At 50.8% G+C, this 17,502-nt stretch overlaps 2 protein-coding genes across 34 annotated transcripts in view; one reads left to right on the top strand and one right to left on the bottom strand.

Annotated features, from left to right (window-relative positions):
• LOC126943623 (cytochrome b-c1 complex subunit Rieske, mitochondrial) overlaps positions 1-17,502 on the bottom strand; it is a 1,156,760-nt gene that overhangs the window by 403,575 nt on the left and 735,683 nt on the right. Inside the window, exon 1 of one of the 33 annotated variants that reach the window (XM_050772596.1) lies at positions 15,861-15,864. The exons of the other annotated variants lie outside the window; for them this stretch is intronic. The gene's annotated coding sequence lies outside the window, so the exon portion shown is untranslated. Of the gene's footprint in view, positions 1-15,860; positions 15,865-17,502 lie in introns of those variants that run through there. 33 annotated transcript variants of the gene reach the window in all.
• Positions 1-17,502, top strand: part of PLEKHF1 (pleckstrin homology and FYVE domain containing 1) — a 176,182-nt gene that overhangs the window by 119,548 nt on the left and 39,132 nt on the right. The window lies entirely within an intron of this gene.

Here is a 17,502-nt window from a genome sequence, read left to right as displayed (position 1 = left end):
CAGCTACTCAGGAGGCTGAGGCAGGAGAATGGCGTGAACCCGGGAGGCGGGGCTTGCAGTGAGCTGAGATCCAGCCACTGCACTCCAGCCTGGGGCACAGAGCGAGACTCTGTCTCAAAAAAAAAAAAAAAAAAAAAAAAAAAAGAATCATTTGGACTCTTATGTGGGTGCTTAATAAATATCTGAAATTATTTGCGCATTTCTCCAGCAGTCTTGTTTCTTAGTGGTAATGCCAGGCCAGGCGTGATGGCTCACGTCTGTAATCTCAGCACTTTGGGAGGCCAAGGCAGGCAGATCACTTGAGGTTAGGAGTTCAGGACTAGCCTGGCAAACATGGTGAAACCTGGTCTCCACTAAAAATACAAAAACAAGCCAGTCATGGTGGCAGGTGCCTGTAATCCCAGCTACTCGGGAGGCTGAGGCAGGAGAATCACTTGAACCCAGGAGGTGGAGGTTGCAGTGAACTGAGACAGCACCATTGCACTCCAGCATGGGGGACAGATCGAGACTCTGTCTCAAAAAAAAAAAAAAAATGGTAATGCCCAGGTTACCCTAAGTGGCTCTTGCTTGAAAATCACAGATTTAAAGCAAGGAAACCCACATTCCTAAGAAATGCAATATGTCACCAAATTTACAATTTTAACAGCTCCCTCCACCTTTCAAAATACGGGCTCTTCCTCTACCCCAGACCTCCAGGGACCAGGTGCTCTGCAGTCCTGTCACTAAGGTGTGGTTGCCACAGCCATTCTGGCCCCCCACTGTAAGGTCTCCAATTGGGTAGTGAGAAAGTGAGTGGTGACGACAGGGCCCTGGGGCCACAGGGTGTGGTGGGAGGGGAACAGGGCCTGTGTCAGAGGCCCCTGGCAGGTCTGGAAGTAGGCTGGCTTCCCTCAGGACCTGACCTTAAGATGAAGCCAGAGAGCTGAGCTGGAGTCAGGCAGGCTGAGGCCTCCTGCAGGGGATCTGGGGTGGGGAGAGGGGCCTGCAGGGGCGTGGCACTGAGAGGCGGCTGGAGGCTTCAGGCACCAGGCAGGGCAGCAGGAAGTGGGGAAGAGTGGCGGTGAAATGGAGAGGCCAAGGGCCGGAAGACCAGCGAGGAGGTTGTGGCCGGTGCTAGACGTCTGCGGCTTAACCAGGGTGTTGGCCTTGGGGATGCACGGAAACGGGTTTGAGAGGTGCACACAGCATCCACAAACAGGGCCTCAGGGACGCAGCCCCTCCAGCCTCCACCTGAGTGTCTACTCGAAGCCAAGTGCCCTGAACGGTGGCAGCCCTGCTAGGCAAGTGGAGATGGGTCCAGCCGTCCAAGCTGCTGAACAAGGTGCTGTGGACAAGGCCACTGTGGCCAAGGAGACAGAGGCTGCAGCTGAGGTCTCAGGGAAAAGGGGTGCAGGCAGGTGGCGAAACACGCTTGGGCAGGCAGAAATGAGGAGGAAGATGGCAAAGCTGGGTCGTAGGGGTGGGGAGCCGTGTGGGCACACCTCCAGTGTTGGGCAGGCTGCAGCCTTGCCTGGCTTAGCTTCGTGAGTTCAGCCAAGGGTGAGCCTCCGCCCGTGCCTTAGCGTCCTCATCTGTAAAATGAGCATAAGGAATAAAACACAGCGAATAAAGTTGGTGTGCGTGATATCACCCAAAAACTCGGAGGGTTCCGACAGAATACAGTATCATCTTCCAAAAATTACAGGTGTGAGCCACCGCTCCCAGCCCTGGCATTCTCCCAAGCTGTCCCCTTGGGCCAGGTGTGGTGCCTCATGCCTATAATCCCAGCACTTTGGAAGGCTGAGGCAGGAGGATCACTTAGGCCTGGGAGGTTGAGGCTGTAGTGAGCTGTGATTGTACCACTGCACTCCAGCCTGGATGACAGAGAAAGACCCTGTCTCTAAAAAAAAAAAAAAAAAGCCAATAAAACCCCACCTGTCCCGTCCATGGCTGCATTCTCGGTAGGACTCCAGAATAACCCCAGGTAGTCAGCACTGGCGGCTGCTAAGGACACTGAGATGGATCCTCCCAGGATCACACAGCCAGTGGCTGAGTCATGTGGCGAGGCCCCTCTCTCCAAATCAGCTGTTCTTCCGGACTTGAGGAAGGCTTCCTTTCACCATAAATTTAAAGCCCCATTGCCTGCCAGGGTGAGAACGGGACTATTTTTTGCATGGCACGAACCCCTGCCAGCTCCTGGCTCCCAGCGGTGTTTGCTGCAGAATTTACAGAATGCAGTAACTATTGAACACCCTATTATCCGGCTGCCTAATTAATGTAAATGATAGTTATGGTCCACACACCGAGGCGTATGTTTCTCCGAGGAGGCCCTGCCAGCCGCCTGGGCCCCATTCCAGGGGTTTTTATGGTAGCAGCCCCATTCTGGCTTTGTTGAGTAAAAGGTAAGTTGTGGCCCTAAATAATGAAGACAGAAGGGCTAATGGGCTCAGAGAAGAAGGGCAGCTCAGACGCTGGTCTCCGAATCAGGTGACAGACCCTGCACTAATGTGGCAGGCCAGGTCTCACTAACGAAGGCCTCCGTAACACCTGTTTCAGCACTGAGTGGTGAAGTTAAATATTAAAAGCTGATAGAACCAGTGCCCTCTACAAAGGCTGGAATGTAACAGATGCCCATCAAGAGTTTTGCCCAGGCCTTTCCTGGGCCTTGAAGCATGACAAGATAACAAAGGAATTAACAGGACCCATTTTAAGATTAAACGAGTTGTATTGGAGGCCTGAAGAAACTCCCCAGACCTCCACCAACAAGTTTACCGGGTATCTGAAGGAACTCCCCAAACCTCCATGATTTAGCAGGAGACAAAATAAGGGTAATTGCCCCAGCACCTGGACCCATTTAGATTAAGTAAGTTTACTGAGGCTTCAGAGGAAGGTCTTCAGAACTCAGATCTTAGTTATAGACTAAAAGAATTGGGCCGGGCATGGTGGCTCATGCCTGTAATCCCAGCACTTTGGGAGGCCCCGATGGGTGGATCACAAGGTCAAGAGTTTGAAACCAGCCTGGCCAACATGGTAAAACTCCGTCTCTACTAAGAATACAAAAATTAGCTGGGCATGGTGGCGTGCGCCTGTAATCCCAGCTACTTAGGAGGCTGAGGCAAGAGAATCACTTGATCCCAGGAGGCGGAGTTTGCAGTGAGCTGAGATTGCGCCACTGCACTCCAGCTTGGGTAACAGAGCAAGACTCCATCTCGAAAAACAAATAAATAAAAGAAGTTAATCACTTATATCTTTAGATGAAGGTACACTTACACATAAACATATAGCTTAGAAGGTATATAAGCTCTGGAACACTAATTTTGAGTTGGTCTGGCGATATTTCCCAGGTCTTCTTCCCTGTAACTGGTTATAGAAGTAAAACCTCCCTTCCTCCCCAGTTCATCTGCATCTCGTTATTGGGCCAGAGAAATAGCAGCCCGACCCTCTTTTGGCCTGGAAACACTAATAGACAGGGTCTTGCCTTGCAGACCCAAGTGCTCCATGGACCCCCATTGCAACAGTCCCTAGGACTGTCTGGAAGAGACAAACAGGAGGTGTTTCTCCCAGAGCGCTGCACGCAGAATAAAATCCTATGAGGCCTGCGTGGCCTGGCCCCTGCCCTCCTCCAGTCTCACCTCGTGCCAGGCAGCTTCCTCCTCTCCTCTGGCTCCAGGCGAGTGGCCCATCCTGGCCAGGCTTGCTCTGGCCTTCCCTAGTTTTAGCACAAACCAGGGCAGCTGGTCACCCTACTCCAGCCCCACCAGCTAGACTTGGTCTCAGGGCATGGGCCCAGGATGGTCTTCCCCATTCTATGTCTGTATCTTGGTGCACTGGGGCTGTTATAACAAAAATATCATGGACTAGATGATGGATAAAGAATAGAAATGTGGCCGGGCGCGGTGGCTCAAGCCTGTAATCCCAGCACTTTGGGAGGCCGAGACGGGCGGATCACGAGGTCAGGAGATCGAGACCATCCTGGCTAACACGGTGAAACCCCGTCTCTACTAAAAAATACAAAAAATTAGCCGGGCGAGGTGGCGGGCGCCTGTAGTCCCAGCTACTTGGGAGGCTGAGGCAGGAGAATGGCGTGAACCCGGGAGGCGGAGCTTGCAGTGAGCCGAGATCGCGCCACTGCACTCCAGCCTGGGGCACAGAGCAAGACTCCGTCTCAAAAAAAAAAAAAAAAAAAAAAAAAAAAGAATAGAAATGTATTATTCACAGTTCTGGAAGCTGGGAGGTCCAAGATCAAGGTTCTGGCAGATTTGGTGTCTATCGAGGGCTCCTTCCTTGTAGACACGTCTCTTCTCGTGGTGTCCCCACAGGGCAGAAGGGATAAGAGAGCTCTCGGCCAGGCGTGGTGGCTCACATCTGTAATTCCAACACTTTGGGAGGCTGAGGCGGGTGGATCACCTGAGGTCAGGAGTTCAAGACCAGCTTGGTCAACATGATGAAACCCCATCTCTACTAAAATACAAAAATTAGCCAGGCATGGTGGGTGCGCCTGCAGTCCCAGCTACTTTGGAGGCTGAGGCAGGAGAATGGCTTGAACCTGGTAGGCAGACGTTTCAGTGAGCTGATTGCCCCATTTCACTCCAGCCTGGGTGACAAGAGCAAAACTCCATCTAAAAATAAATAAATAAATAAAATTTTAAAAACAGAGCTCTCTGTGGCCACTTTTTTTTTTTTTTTTAAGACAGAGCCTTGCTCTGTTGCCCAGGCTAGAGTGCAGAGATGCAGTCTTGGCTCACTGCAACCTCTGCTTCCTGGCTTCCTGGGTTCAAGCGATTCTTGTGCCTCGGCCTCCCGAATAGCTGGGATTACAGGCATGCACCACCGCACCTAGCTAATTTCCGTATTTTTGTAGTGATGGGGTTTCGCCATGTTGCCCAAGCTGCTCTCAGACTCCTGACCTCAAGTGATCCGCCCGTGTCAGCCTCCCAAAGTGTTGAGATTACAGGTGTGAGCCACTGCTCCCGCCTGGCCTCTTTTATAGGGTGTTAATCCCTGTAAACACTCCATCCTCAAGACCTAATCCCCTCCCACGGGCCCCACCTCTGAACAGCCTCACATTGGGCATTTGGTTCAATATATGAATTGGTGGTTGACATGAAATATTAAGTCAATAGCAGACTGTTATCTTCTTGGGGGGCAGACCGATGTTTAGGCCTTCCCAGACCACCCTAAGTCCACCAGTCACCATCTCCACGGTGCTGGAGAGAGCAGATGACTCTCCATGGCTGGTGTGCTTCTGTCCTGTGGGAGAAGGCTGGGCCCTGCATTGGCTGCCCACCCCGGCCCTCCCTCTGTCACAGTGGCATTTGCAGGAAGAGGCGGGGCTGGCCTTTCTTAGAAAGAGCCTGTGTCCAAGACCAGGCACAGTGGCTCACGCCTGTAATCCCCGCATGCTGGGAGGCCGAGGTGGGTGGATCACTTGAGGTCAGGAGTTCGAGGACCAGCCTGGCCAACATGGCAAAACCCTATCTCTACTAAAAATACAAAAAGAAGCCGGGCCTGGTGGCAAGCGCCTGTAATCCTGCCTGTAATCCCAGCTACTCGGGAGATTACGGCAGGAGAATCACTTGAACCCAGTAGACAGAGGTTGCAGTGAGCTGAGATTGTACCACTGCACTCTAGCCTAGATGACAGAGAGAGACTCTGTCTCAAAAAAATAAAAATAAAAAAGCCAACAACAAAGAAAGAACCTATGTCCAACTCGGTGCTGCTCAATCCTGGCTACCTGTTAGAATCACCTAGTAGGGAGTTTTTAGAACACTAAAGCCCAGACTTCACCCCTAAAGTTAATCCAGAATCCCTGGGGTGGGGCCTTGGCCTCAGTGTGTGTGTGTGTGTGTGTGTGTGTGTGTGTGTAGAGAGAGAGAGATAGATATAGATACAGATATATATAGAGAGAGAGACAGAGAGAGACAAGGTCTCATTCTGTCACTCAAACTGGAGTGCAGTGGCGTGATCTCGGCTCACTGCAACCTCCTCTTCCCGGGTTCAAGCAATTTTCATGCCTCAGCCTCCCGAGTAGCTGGGATTACAGGCGTGTGCCACTACACCCAGCCAGTTTTTGTATTTTTAGTAGAGACGGGGTTTCGCCATGTTGCCCGGGCTGGTCTCAAACTCCTGACCTTAGATGACCCACCCGCCTCAGCCTCCCAAAGTGCTGGGATTACAGGTGTGAGCCTGGCCGTGCATCATATGTTATCGGTATATTTTTAATCTACATGGCCTAGGGCAAGTCACCTGTGGGAGTCAGAGCTTCCTTGCTGTAGAATGAGGAGTATTCACCCCGTGCTGTGGGAGTAATGGGGGCCGGGCACAGGGTAAACACGTGCCATTTGCTGTGCTGGTGCCTTCTGTTGTTGAATGGATAGTTCAGAACCTCCAGAAACTACCCTGAGAATCTTGGGCTTTGTAACAGCAGTGCCTCACCCAGGTCTCCGAGGTGACCACGGCCACTCACAGGGCCGCAGGCTAGGCCAGGTGCCCCTCCACCGAGGACCCAGACACCAGAAGCCTGGATTTGCCACCGCTTTCCATGCTGTGTTATAAACACAAACATGCGTCTGCCTCCTTGACTATAAGCTCTGATGAATTCGCCCCTGAGTCCCAGGCTCAGCACAAAGGCCAGCTCGATGCAGGGGCTCAGAGAACGAGTGAGTGAGTCAGTGAATGTGCCCGCAGCTGGTGTGATCAGATACTTGTGGGTCGTTTCAGGGCCATCTCTGGGGCAGGCTGGTGCTTCTGAGAAGGGTCCCTGGACCACCCCACCCAGGAGCCATCACAGGCCAGGTTTCTGTCCCAGCATGCCTTGCAAGGAGTGCCTTGGAGTCACGTTTCCATAGAAATGAAAAGTAAAATACCAAAGTGCATCGCACACGTGTCAGGTCGCTTCTATTTCCTCATATTTTATTTTAGTTATATGTGAAAAATGGAGGTCTCAGCTGGGCACAGTGGATCACGCCTGTAATCTCAGCACTTTGGGAGGCCAAACTGGATGGATCACCTGAGGCCAGGAGTTCAAGACCAGCCTGGCCAACGTGGTGAAACCCCATCACTACTAAAAGTACAAAAATAAGCCGTGCGTGGTGGCAGGCGCCTGTAATCCCAGCTACTCAGGAGGCCGAGGTGGGAGAATTGCTTGAACCTGGGAGGTGGAGGTTGCAGTGAGCCAAGATCATGCCATTGCACTCCAGCCCGGGTGACAAGAGCAAGACTCCATTTCAAAAAAAGAAAACAGGAAAGGTCTCTAGACAGCAAGAAGCACTGCATTGGTCCTATTCCAGGAAGCACTGCAACAGCACCAGGCCTGAGGGACAGGGACAGGTAGATAAATAGAAAAATGCTGCTTAGGAGCAGGGTGCAAGCCCACAGGATCAGATTGTCAAGTTTGGAGCTGAACTCCAGCCTAGGGGTATTTTTTGGGTTTTTGTTTTCTTTTGAGACAGGGTCTGGCTCTGTTGCTCAAGCTGGAGTGCACTGACCCGATCATTGCTCACTGCAGCCTCAAACTCCTGGGCTCAAGCAATCCTCCCTTCTCAGTCTCCCAAGTAGCTGGGACTACAGGCACACCTGAATAATTTGTGTTAAGAGAGGAGGTCGCTGTTGCGCAGGCTGTTCTTGAACCCCTGGGCTCAAGCGATCCTTCCACCTTTGTTTCCTAAAGCGCTGGGTTTACAGGTGTGAGCCACTGTGGCTGGCTCCAGCCCAGGTTTTCCTACTCCACTGCCTTGCACCTGGCTCACCGCTCCCGCCCCGGTCTACAGAAGTCCATGATCTCTTCTGGTTCGGGAGCACCGTGGCGGTGTGGCTTCTACACTGTGGTCCCATGTGGACACGTCTCAGAGCTGCCACTCCAGGAGACACTGACTTTGGCCTGTGGCCATCGAGTACATCTGTTGGAAGGATTTTGTTTGCAAGTGACATAGAACCGAACATAAACTGGCTAAACAAAAAGGGAATTCAACGAATCCCAACATTGAAGGGTCAGAATAGAAAGCGCTACCTTCAGGAATGGTTTGATCCAGAGGATGAAATGGCATTTCAAGACTGCTTATTTCTCTCCATATCTGGCTCTGTGTTGCCTCCTTGCTCGGCAGGTTCTCTCTTCACAGTGGCAGGATGGTAGCTCCAGCCTCACATTCTCTCAGGCTAGCTGAAGCCTGGCTGGGGAAAAGAGGAATGTTTTCTCCTAGTAGCCCTTCCTCCAGTATCAGAATTCCTTCATGCTGGTTGGATCGTTATGATCAGTTCCGCATTCCTGCACTGCTGCTGGAGCCCCAGGGCACTGACTGGCCACATCTGCATCATAGGCGTCTGTCCTGGAAACAGAGTTCTGGAAAGTGTCAGGAAGGAGGCTGTTCCTCTAAAGGAAATCAAGGTACCTTTTTTTTTTTTTTCTTTTCTTTTTGAGACAGAGTCTCACTCTGTTGCCCAGGCTGGAGTGCAATGACATCATCTTGGCTCACTGCAACCTCCACCTCCCAGGTTCAAGCAATCCTCATGCTTCAGCCTCTCAAGTAGCTGGAACCACAGGTGTGCACCACCATGACTGACTAATTTTTTTGTATTTTTAATAGAGATGGGGTTTCACCACGTTGGCCAGGCTGGGCTTGAACTCCTGGCCTCAAGTGATCCATCCACCTCAGCCTCCCAAAGCGCTGGGATTACAGGTGTGAGCCACTGCACCTGGCCAAGGTGATATTTTTTAAAAGGAAGGGGCTGGATGCTGGGTGGCAATAATAATAATAATAATAATAATAATAATAATGTGTCCATTCCTCTGAGCACCTGAAGTAACAGGTGCAGCTGAATGAGGGGTCCTTGGGGAGGACTGGTATCGTGTGGACCCACATGAGCTGCAGCTGCATTTCCCAGCATGTTCTTCCCTGGGTAGTTCCCAGTTTGCATGGGTTGGGCCACAAGAGACATTCCCTGAGATTTGGGAGACGGAAGTGACGCAGCAGCCATCTTCTCAGCGTTCTGGAGGTCCAAAGCCTCCCTAATACTCTGAGAGACTGCATAAAACACCCATTCCATGATCTCACCTGAGGTGAAGGAGTTGGGGTATTGATCCACCAGTGCCACTTGGTAGGGGCTGTCCCAGAAGGTGTTGATCCCCTGGCATTTCTGATGACCATGAGGCGCGCACAGTTGCACACTGGAGCCTTACAGAATGCCCTCAGGAAAAAAGATGCAGAGACTTTAACTTGCAGGCTATGGGCAGGGCACCAGCAGTGCCTCCTACAGAGTACTGATTAAGTCGCTACTGAGTGCTCTACAGGTAACCCCTTCAAATCTTAGCAACAGCTTCAAGAGGCAATTAACAACATCCAAATTCACCCATGAGCCTCAGGTGCTTGTCCTCCCCTAGGAAGATGGAACAGCAGGGATTTGAACCCAGGATGTCTGAGCCACTACTTTCCCCAACAAAACTCCACAAATTCAGTGGGGTCATTCCAGGCCACCGCCAGGCCCTGCTAACTCCTCAAAGAAGAAAAGCCAGGGCCGGGCGCAGTGGCTCACACCTGTAATCCCAGCACTTTGGAAGGCCGAGGTAGGCGGATCACAAGACCAGGAGATCGAGACCATCCCGGCTAACACAGTGAAACCCCGTCTCTACTAAAAAATACAAAAAATTAGCTGGGCACGGTGGCGGGCGCCTGTAGTCCCAGCTACTCGGGAGGCTGAGGCAGGAGAATGGCGTGAACCCGGGAGGCAGAGCTTGCAGTGAGCTGAGATCGCGCCACTGCACTCCAGCCTGGGGGACAGAATGAGACTCCGTCTCAAAAAACAAAAACAAAAACAAAAGAAGAAAAGCCAGGCTGGGCACAGTGGCTCACGCCTGTAATCCCAGCATTTTGGGAGGCCAAGGTGGGTGGATCGCCTGAGGTCAGGAGTTCAAGACCAACCTGGCCAACATAGTAAACCCTGTCTCTACTAAAAATACAAAAATTACCTTGGCTTGGTGGTGGGCACCTGTAATCCCAGCTACTCAGGAGACTGAGGCAGGAGAATTGCTTGAAGCTGGGAGGCAGAGGTTGCAGTGAGCCAAGATCACGCCACTGCACTCCAGCCTGGGCAACAGAGTGAGACTCCGTCTCAAAAGGAAAAAAAAAGAAGAAGAAAAGCCGAGAGACCCCCGGACCACCTGCCTCCATGGTCACCCTCTGGGAGTCCCTGCTCCAGTACCCTTTGGGTGCCCACCGTGATCAACAGTCAAGTCCTCCCCTTCTGTGACAGTGGCTTTTTGCAGTCTCTTCTCAGGAATGTTTTTCTGCAGATACTAATGAATGACCCTTCAATTTTCCAGGAAGGGCTGCCTTTTTTTGAAGTGGTTTAAGATCTCTGCTCTTGATTGCAATCTTCCAAGAGCTGATTTTGGCCACTTGGCTCTCATTTCTGAAGTGATGATGGGGAGGAGAGGGGAGGAAAGCAAGTGGAAGAAAAGTGTGTGGGCTCAGCTATCTGTAGGAATTGCAATCCCAGGAGACAATTGAGAATTCTAAAAATAGAGAAAAGAACTGTTTTCTTTTCAGCTCTGTGAACAAGTTATCCCTGGTTTGTATCCCAATATCCGCCACACTCATCTTGCACAAATCATGACTTCTCATGTAAAGGTTTGCTACTTTTTCCCGGTGGTTTTTCATAATTTCAAACAAAATTATTTCTAGAAGACTCATCCCTTATTTTCATATTAAAGTCTGTAGGATGGCCGAGCGTGGTGGTTCACACTTGTAATCCCAGCACTTTGGGAGGCCAAGGCAAGCAGATCATTTGAAGCCAGGAGTTCAAGACCAGCATGGCCAACATGATGAAACCCCATCTCTACTAAAAACAAAAACTAAAAAATTAGCTGAGCATGGTGGCACACACCTATAATCCCAGGTACTCAGGAGGCTGAGGCATGAAAATTGCTTGAACCTGGGAGGTGGAGGTTGCAGTGAGCTGAGATTGTGCCACTGTACTCCAGCCTGGGCAACAGAGTGAGACTTTGTCAAAAAGGGAAGGGGAAGGGGAAGGGGAAGGGAGGAAGGGGAAGGGGAAGGGGGAAGGGGAAGAGAGGGAGGGGGGAGGGGAGGGGAGGAGGAGGGAAGGGGAAGGGGGGGAGGGAGGGGAAGCGGGGAGGGAGGGGGGGGGGGGAGGGAGGGAGGGGAGGGGAGGGGAGGGGGGGAGGGGAGGGGGGGGGGGGGAGGGAGGGAGGAAGAGGAGGGAAGGGAAAAAAAGGCTATAGGAAGTTGGCTATGGTGTGCCCCTGTGGTCCCCACTACTCAGGAGGCTGAGGTGGGAGGATTGCTTGAGCCCAGGAGTTCCAGGCTGAAGTGAGCCATGACTGTGCCACTGCACTACAGCCTGGGTGAGAGAATGAGACCCTATCTCTAAAAAAAAAAAAAAAAAAAAATTAAGTCTATTAGAAAATGTGACTTGAGTTGGACAATTTCATAGCACATGTAATTTTTAAGAAGTCCTTGCTTCTAAATGGCATAGACCTAGATAAAGGCATAATTGAAAAATGGAAAATAAAAGAATATATCAACCAAAAATCTCACTGTGTATTTCTAGTTTTACTTTTAAAAAAATGTATTATCCAACATAGAAGTTAAGAACTTAAAAACTTATTTTCATCAAAACACTGCCTTAAGTGAGAGAAAAGTCAAGCCATAGAGTGGGACAAGATATTTACAATATACATATCCAACAATCAATTCATATCCAGAACCTATTTTTTTTTTTTTTTTTTTTTTTTTTTTGAGACGGAGTCTTGCTCTGTCACCCAGGCTGGAGTGCAGTGGCTGGATCTCGGCTCACTGCAAGCTCCGCCTCCCGGGTTCACGCCATTCTCCTGCCTCAGCCTCCCGAGTAGCTGGAACTACAGGCGCCCGCCACCTCGCCCGGCTAGTTTTTTGTACTTTTTAGTAGAGACGGGGTTTCACCGTGTTAGCCAGGATGGTCTCGATCTCCTGACCTCGTGATCCGCCCGTCTCGGCCTCCCAAAGTGCTGGGATTACAGGCTTGAGCCACCGCGCCCGGCCCAGAACCTATTTTTTAAAGTCTTACAAATCAATAAGGAAAAAGCAGATAATGGAAAAATGAGCAAAAAGATCCAAATGGCCAATAAACGTAGGAAGAGAAGCTCAACCTCATTTGTCATTAAAGAAATTCTAGTTAATCACCTGTCAACTCAAAAACATAAAAAATAAAAAGGAATTATAACCAAAACCACAGTACATTATTATAAACTCATAAAAATAGCTAAAACAAAAAGGAAAGACAATGCAAGGGCTAGCAAGAATTTGGAGCAACTGGAAGTCTCATACCCTGTGGGTGGACTGGCAAATTGGTACAACCACTTTGGAAAACTATGGCACTGTCTATGAGAGCAAAGACATGCTTTTCCTCTGGGCCAGCAATTCTGCTCTCAGATATTTACCCATCAGAAACAGGTCCCTATGTTCACCCAAAGACATGGGCCAGAATGTTCCTAGAGCATTACTAGTCGTGTCCCATGTAAAGTGCCTGGATGTTCAGCCTGGACGTCTAGATAAATGGAGTGTAGTTCATTTATGAATGGAAATGGATCATGGAATATTCACAAACAGAAATCCATACAGCCATGTGAATGAACAACCTATTGCCTCCCCAACAATGTGGACAGTTCTCACAAACATAGCATGGAGAGAAAGAAGACAGACACACAAAATACACACTCGATGGTCCCATCCACATAAAGTTCAAAAATGGATGGCATTGATTCGTGGTAAAGGGAGGCAGACAGTGGGAATCCCCGGGGAGCTGATGCTGGCGAGGGTGCCTGAGGGAGGCCTCCTGGGCGGGTCAGGAGGCTCTGGTTCTTCCTCTGTGCGTGGATCTATGCACATTTTAAAGATAAGTAAGTACAAACCTGTACTGTCTTTAAGGCCTCCTCTGCTAACCTGGAAAGCCCAGCTGGGTTAGCCTGGAGGGGTGCAAGGAAAGGAACCCTAACGTGCAGTTCAAAGCCAGGAATCACACTCATGGCCACCCCATGTATGACCCTAGTGAGAGGCTGTGGCTTTAGGTCCTTAGCAGCTCATCTTGGGGAAGAGCCCTTGTTGTCCTGTGTCCCAGCTGTCTTGTTACACCTGGGCTCTCACACACAGCTCCTGCTACAGCTCGGTTTGTTCCCTAGGTCAGAGCTTTGGAGACTGTCACCCAGGCCCCAGTCTGAGTTCTGGCCTCATGGCACTAATCCCCCACGTAGCCAGTAGCTAGCCGTGCGGCCTAGAGCCAGTTAGAAATGTGGCTTAAGGTGACCTGAATCCTTCCAGAACATTAGCCCTGCCCCCTGTAGAGTCCCTGAGAAAGAGAAAAGCCCCATGAGTGACAAGGAAGGCAAAGTATCTCCTTGCTGTGTGCTGGAGTCATGCCCCAGGCCCTGGCACAGAGAGCTCTGATCCACCAGGCTACAAGACCTAGGGCCTGGTGGAGGCCAGGGCAAGTGCCTGCCTGGGGTGTGACTGTCTTTTGCACCATGCAGGTTTCCCTTCAGGTCCTGGGGAACTGTCAACAGAGCGGAGGAGCTCCTATTCACCCACAGACACACACACATCCCGTCATGCACACACAAGTGCACGCTCACACACATCTGCAGGCGTAGATACAGGTCTGCTGATACACACATGCACACACGTACACAAATATCCTTTACAGTAGACACACACGTGCTCAGTCACCCATGCAAGGGTGTGCATGCACACACATGTACTTAGAGATGCACACACACTCATGTAGCACTTGCCAGGCACTATTCTGAGCACTTTCCATATATTAACTAATTTAATCCTTATAACCACTCCATGAGGTCCAGATATCAGTCCCACTTTGCAGACAAGAAAATTGAGGCCCAGAGAGGTTAAGTCATTTGCTCAGAGTAATGGGTTTGAAGCCTGGCAGCTTGGCCTTAGAGTATGTACTTTTTTTTTTTTTTTTTTAAATCTGGCTCTGTCAACCAGGCTACAGTGCAGTGGCGCCACCTCAGCTTATTGTAATCTCCAACTCCCAGGTTCAGATTCTCCCACCTCAGCCTCCCGAGTAGCTGGGACTACGGGAGCCACCAACACGCCCTGCTAATTTTTGTATTTTTAGTACAGGCAACGTTTCACCATGCTTGCCAAGTGAAACTCCTGACCTCAAGTGATCCACCTGCCTCGGCTTCCCAAACTGCTGGGATTACAGGCATGAGCCACTCACGCCTGGCTGAGTATGTGGTTTTCTATGCGAATCTCCATTCACAGACAAATGCACGAAGACGCTTGGGCCCCTGGACACACACACACTCCCACATGCATGCACACACATACACAGACACGTGCACACTTGCCATGAACCCTCCCACACACACAAGCACACACACTTCTTTCTGCTGCCTCTCGCCTCACTTCCTGGCCTCTCTGCCTCCCCCTGACTGCTGGTAGAAGGAGTGAGAGCCCCTCTCCCCTCTGCCTTGCCGGGCAGTGGGATTCCTGGCTCTGTGTCTGAAACAAACAAACCCAGCACCAGCACTGTCTTCTCCTTGTCTGAAACAAACCCGGTGCCAGCACTGTCTTCCTCGTGCCCTGTAAGTGGGAGGGAAGCCCCAGCTCATCCAGCTCCATTGGCTGCTCTGGTCCCCTCATCACCTTGTGAGACAAATAAGACCTGTTCTTCGTGTTCAATGGGGAAACTGAGGCCCGGAGGGAAAAACGAGTGGCCCAGAGTCAACCTGAGTCGTGGCAGGGCTGGGCTGTGGGTAGGCAGGCCCCTGGTCCCAGGCCAGGCTCTCCTAGGGCTCAGACGATACCTTTGAAGAGCCGAGCAGGAGTGGGTGCAGCCCGGAGAAGTGAGGCTCTGGTCTCACGCACTAAAGCCTTCCCCGGGAGCCCAGAAAGATAAGTGCCTTTCTACCTGGCAAGGCCCCAGTGGGAGTGGTGGCATTCTGAAGGGGTTGTCACAACTCTGAGCAGTCATGCTAAAAAAGCCCCAGGTCAGGGGCTGAGGGGCGACCTCCTGCCCAACGTGCCCCTCTGCCACATCCCTCCCTTTCTAAGAGTTCGCCAGGGTCTGGCCCCACAGGAAGGCTTTCCATCTCACACCAGTCCAACCCCAAGTGGCGCAGCGGCCTGCACAGTGGCTGCAGCCATACATCGCAGCTTCCACTCCTGAGTCCTGGACGTCTCCCACATCCTTTGTGTGGCTGGAGGTTTTATGAGAAGCCCAAAAAATAAAAATGAAAAAAATGAAAAAAAAAATTACTCGGGAATTTGTTTTTAATTAAGCAATAAGGCTCGATGGGGCTTGGCTGCTGCCTCGTAAAGCCGCTCCCGGGGTGTGGGGAGGCATTTGGTCCAGATGAGTGCCTCAAATCAGCCCGGAATGTGATGAGATGATTACTCCCCGGAGTTCGTACAAGATGAGTTTCCCCAGTGCTGTCTTATTGCTATTATAAAAAGTCTGCAGGCAGTGGGGGAGACAAGCCGTGGTGCTGCTTGGAGAAGATGAAAACGCCAGTGCTGGCTGTCAGGGCCAGAGCTCAGCCCCCCACGCTTCCTTCACCACACCTACTCACACGGTGGAACCCATGGGTGGCCCACAATGAAATGGAGGCTGACATCCTTAACGATCAATGGGTCCCCGTACACAGGGAACAGGATGTTTCAGCGGAGACACAACAAGAAGGATGCGAAGGAATCTTACTTGGAGATATTTTCTCTCCTGCCAGGAGCAACCAACGATGCTCACCCCCAGGGCAGCTCAATTCATCTCACTAATGCTACAACCTACGAGCGTGCATGGCTAGGAATTCTGAGCTCGCTCTCTCTCTCTCTCTCTCTCTCTCTCTCTCTCTCTCTCTCTCTCTCTCCCCCCCCCATCCTGTACCCCAGTCAGCTTACCAGGGGAAGGAATTTTTGCTTTCTGGGTCATGCGCTGGCCTATCCTTCACTGTGCTAGGTCTGGATAATAAATGAAGGAAAAACAAAACCCAAGACACTAGAGAGGTGAAATTGACCTACGTAGTAAAACGGCTGAGATGGAACAAGATGAGGAAGTAAGGAAATGGAAAGCCGCCCTGGCTGAGCACTGGGGAGAATTTGGGAAACTGGGAGACAAGAATGGGGAAGGAGTCTCGAAGAGCCGTCACCATCCACTAGGAGGATGGAACGAGCAGGTGAAGAGGAAGGAGTTTTAAACATTTGCTGAGCCTTAAGAATGTATGTTTTCTTGTGGCATTTCTTCAAGAGACAGAGTACAGACTTATAAATACTTTCAATTACTTTGCGATGTAGCTCGATCCTTCTCTGACTACAATACACACAGGGACTAGGCTACTTGAGACCCTGGTTATATTTGGATTAAATTAGCAAGCATGGGCCGGGTCCGGTGGCTCATGCCTGTAATCCCAACCCTTTGGGAGGCTGAGGTGGGTGGATCACCTGAGGTCGGGAGTTTGAGACCAGCCTGACCAACATGGAGAAATCCCATCTCTACCAAAAATACAAAATTAGCCAGGCGTGGTGGCACATGCCTGTAATCCCAAGTACTCAGGAGGCTGAGGCAGGAGAATTGCTTGAACCCAGGAGGTGGAGGTTGTGGTGAGCTGAAATCACACCATTGCTCTCCAGCCTGGACAACACAAGCGAAACTCCATCTCAAACAACAACAACAACAAAAAAAACCTAGCAAGCATGAAGGCAGAAGTAGGAAGATTTAGGGAATGCAGGAGGGTAAGGGATAGAAACTCCTATGAAAAGCTAAGGGCCGGGCGCAGTGGTTCATGTCTATAATCCCAAATAATCTGGAGGCTGAAGCCGAAGGATGACTTGAAGCCAGGAGTTCAAGACCAGCCTGGGCAACATAGCAAGACCCCTGTCTTTACAAAAAATAACAATTATCCAGGTGTGATGGCACGCACCTGTGGTCCCAGCTACTTGGGAGCCTGAGGCAGGAGGATTGCTTGAGGTCTAGGCTGCAGTGAGCTATGACTGTGCCACTGCACTCCAGCCTGGCAACAGAGCAAGACTCCGTCTCTCTTAAAAAAAAAAAAAAAGAAGAAGAAGAATTTGAGTTGATGTCCACACAAAGACAGAACATGAATGACCACATAGGAACTCGCCAGAGAGAAGCAGAAGTGCCCCAGGTAAGGTGAGGTCTGGTTTGTGCACACGAACAGCCCACGGCAAGTGCTCTAGAGTCAGACAGTCCGGATGCGAGTGCCAGCTCTGCCACTTGGGAAAGTCCTTAAAACTCGTCTCATCTGCGAAATGAGATCAACCATAAGATTGGTCACAGAACTAACTTCACAGGGATGTTTTAAGGCTTGAGTGCACTGTCTATGAAAGCACTTAGCACGCTGCCTAGCACATCGCAAATGCTCAGTTAAGTCACTGGTATTGCGGCTTGAGTGGAAAAAACACAATTATTTTTCCTCTGCTCTCCCCCACGATAATCGACACAGAAAACTGGCCAAATATGATGGGGGTTTTCCCCACACACCCAGAAGGCAAT

This window comes from Macaca thibetana, chromosome 19 (assembly GCF_024542745.1).
Source record: "Macaca thibetana thibetana isolate TM-01 chromosome 19, ASM2454274v1, whole genome shotgun sequence".
In the NCBI taxonomy this organism is placed as follows: Eukaryota; Metazoa; Chordata; class Mammalia; order Primates; family Cercopithecidae; genus Macaca; species Macaca thibetana.
Note: the sequence above shows the minus strand (reverse complement) of the source record. Positions and strands in the feature narration are given on the sequence as shown.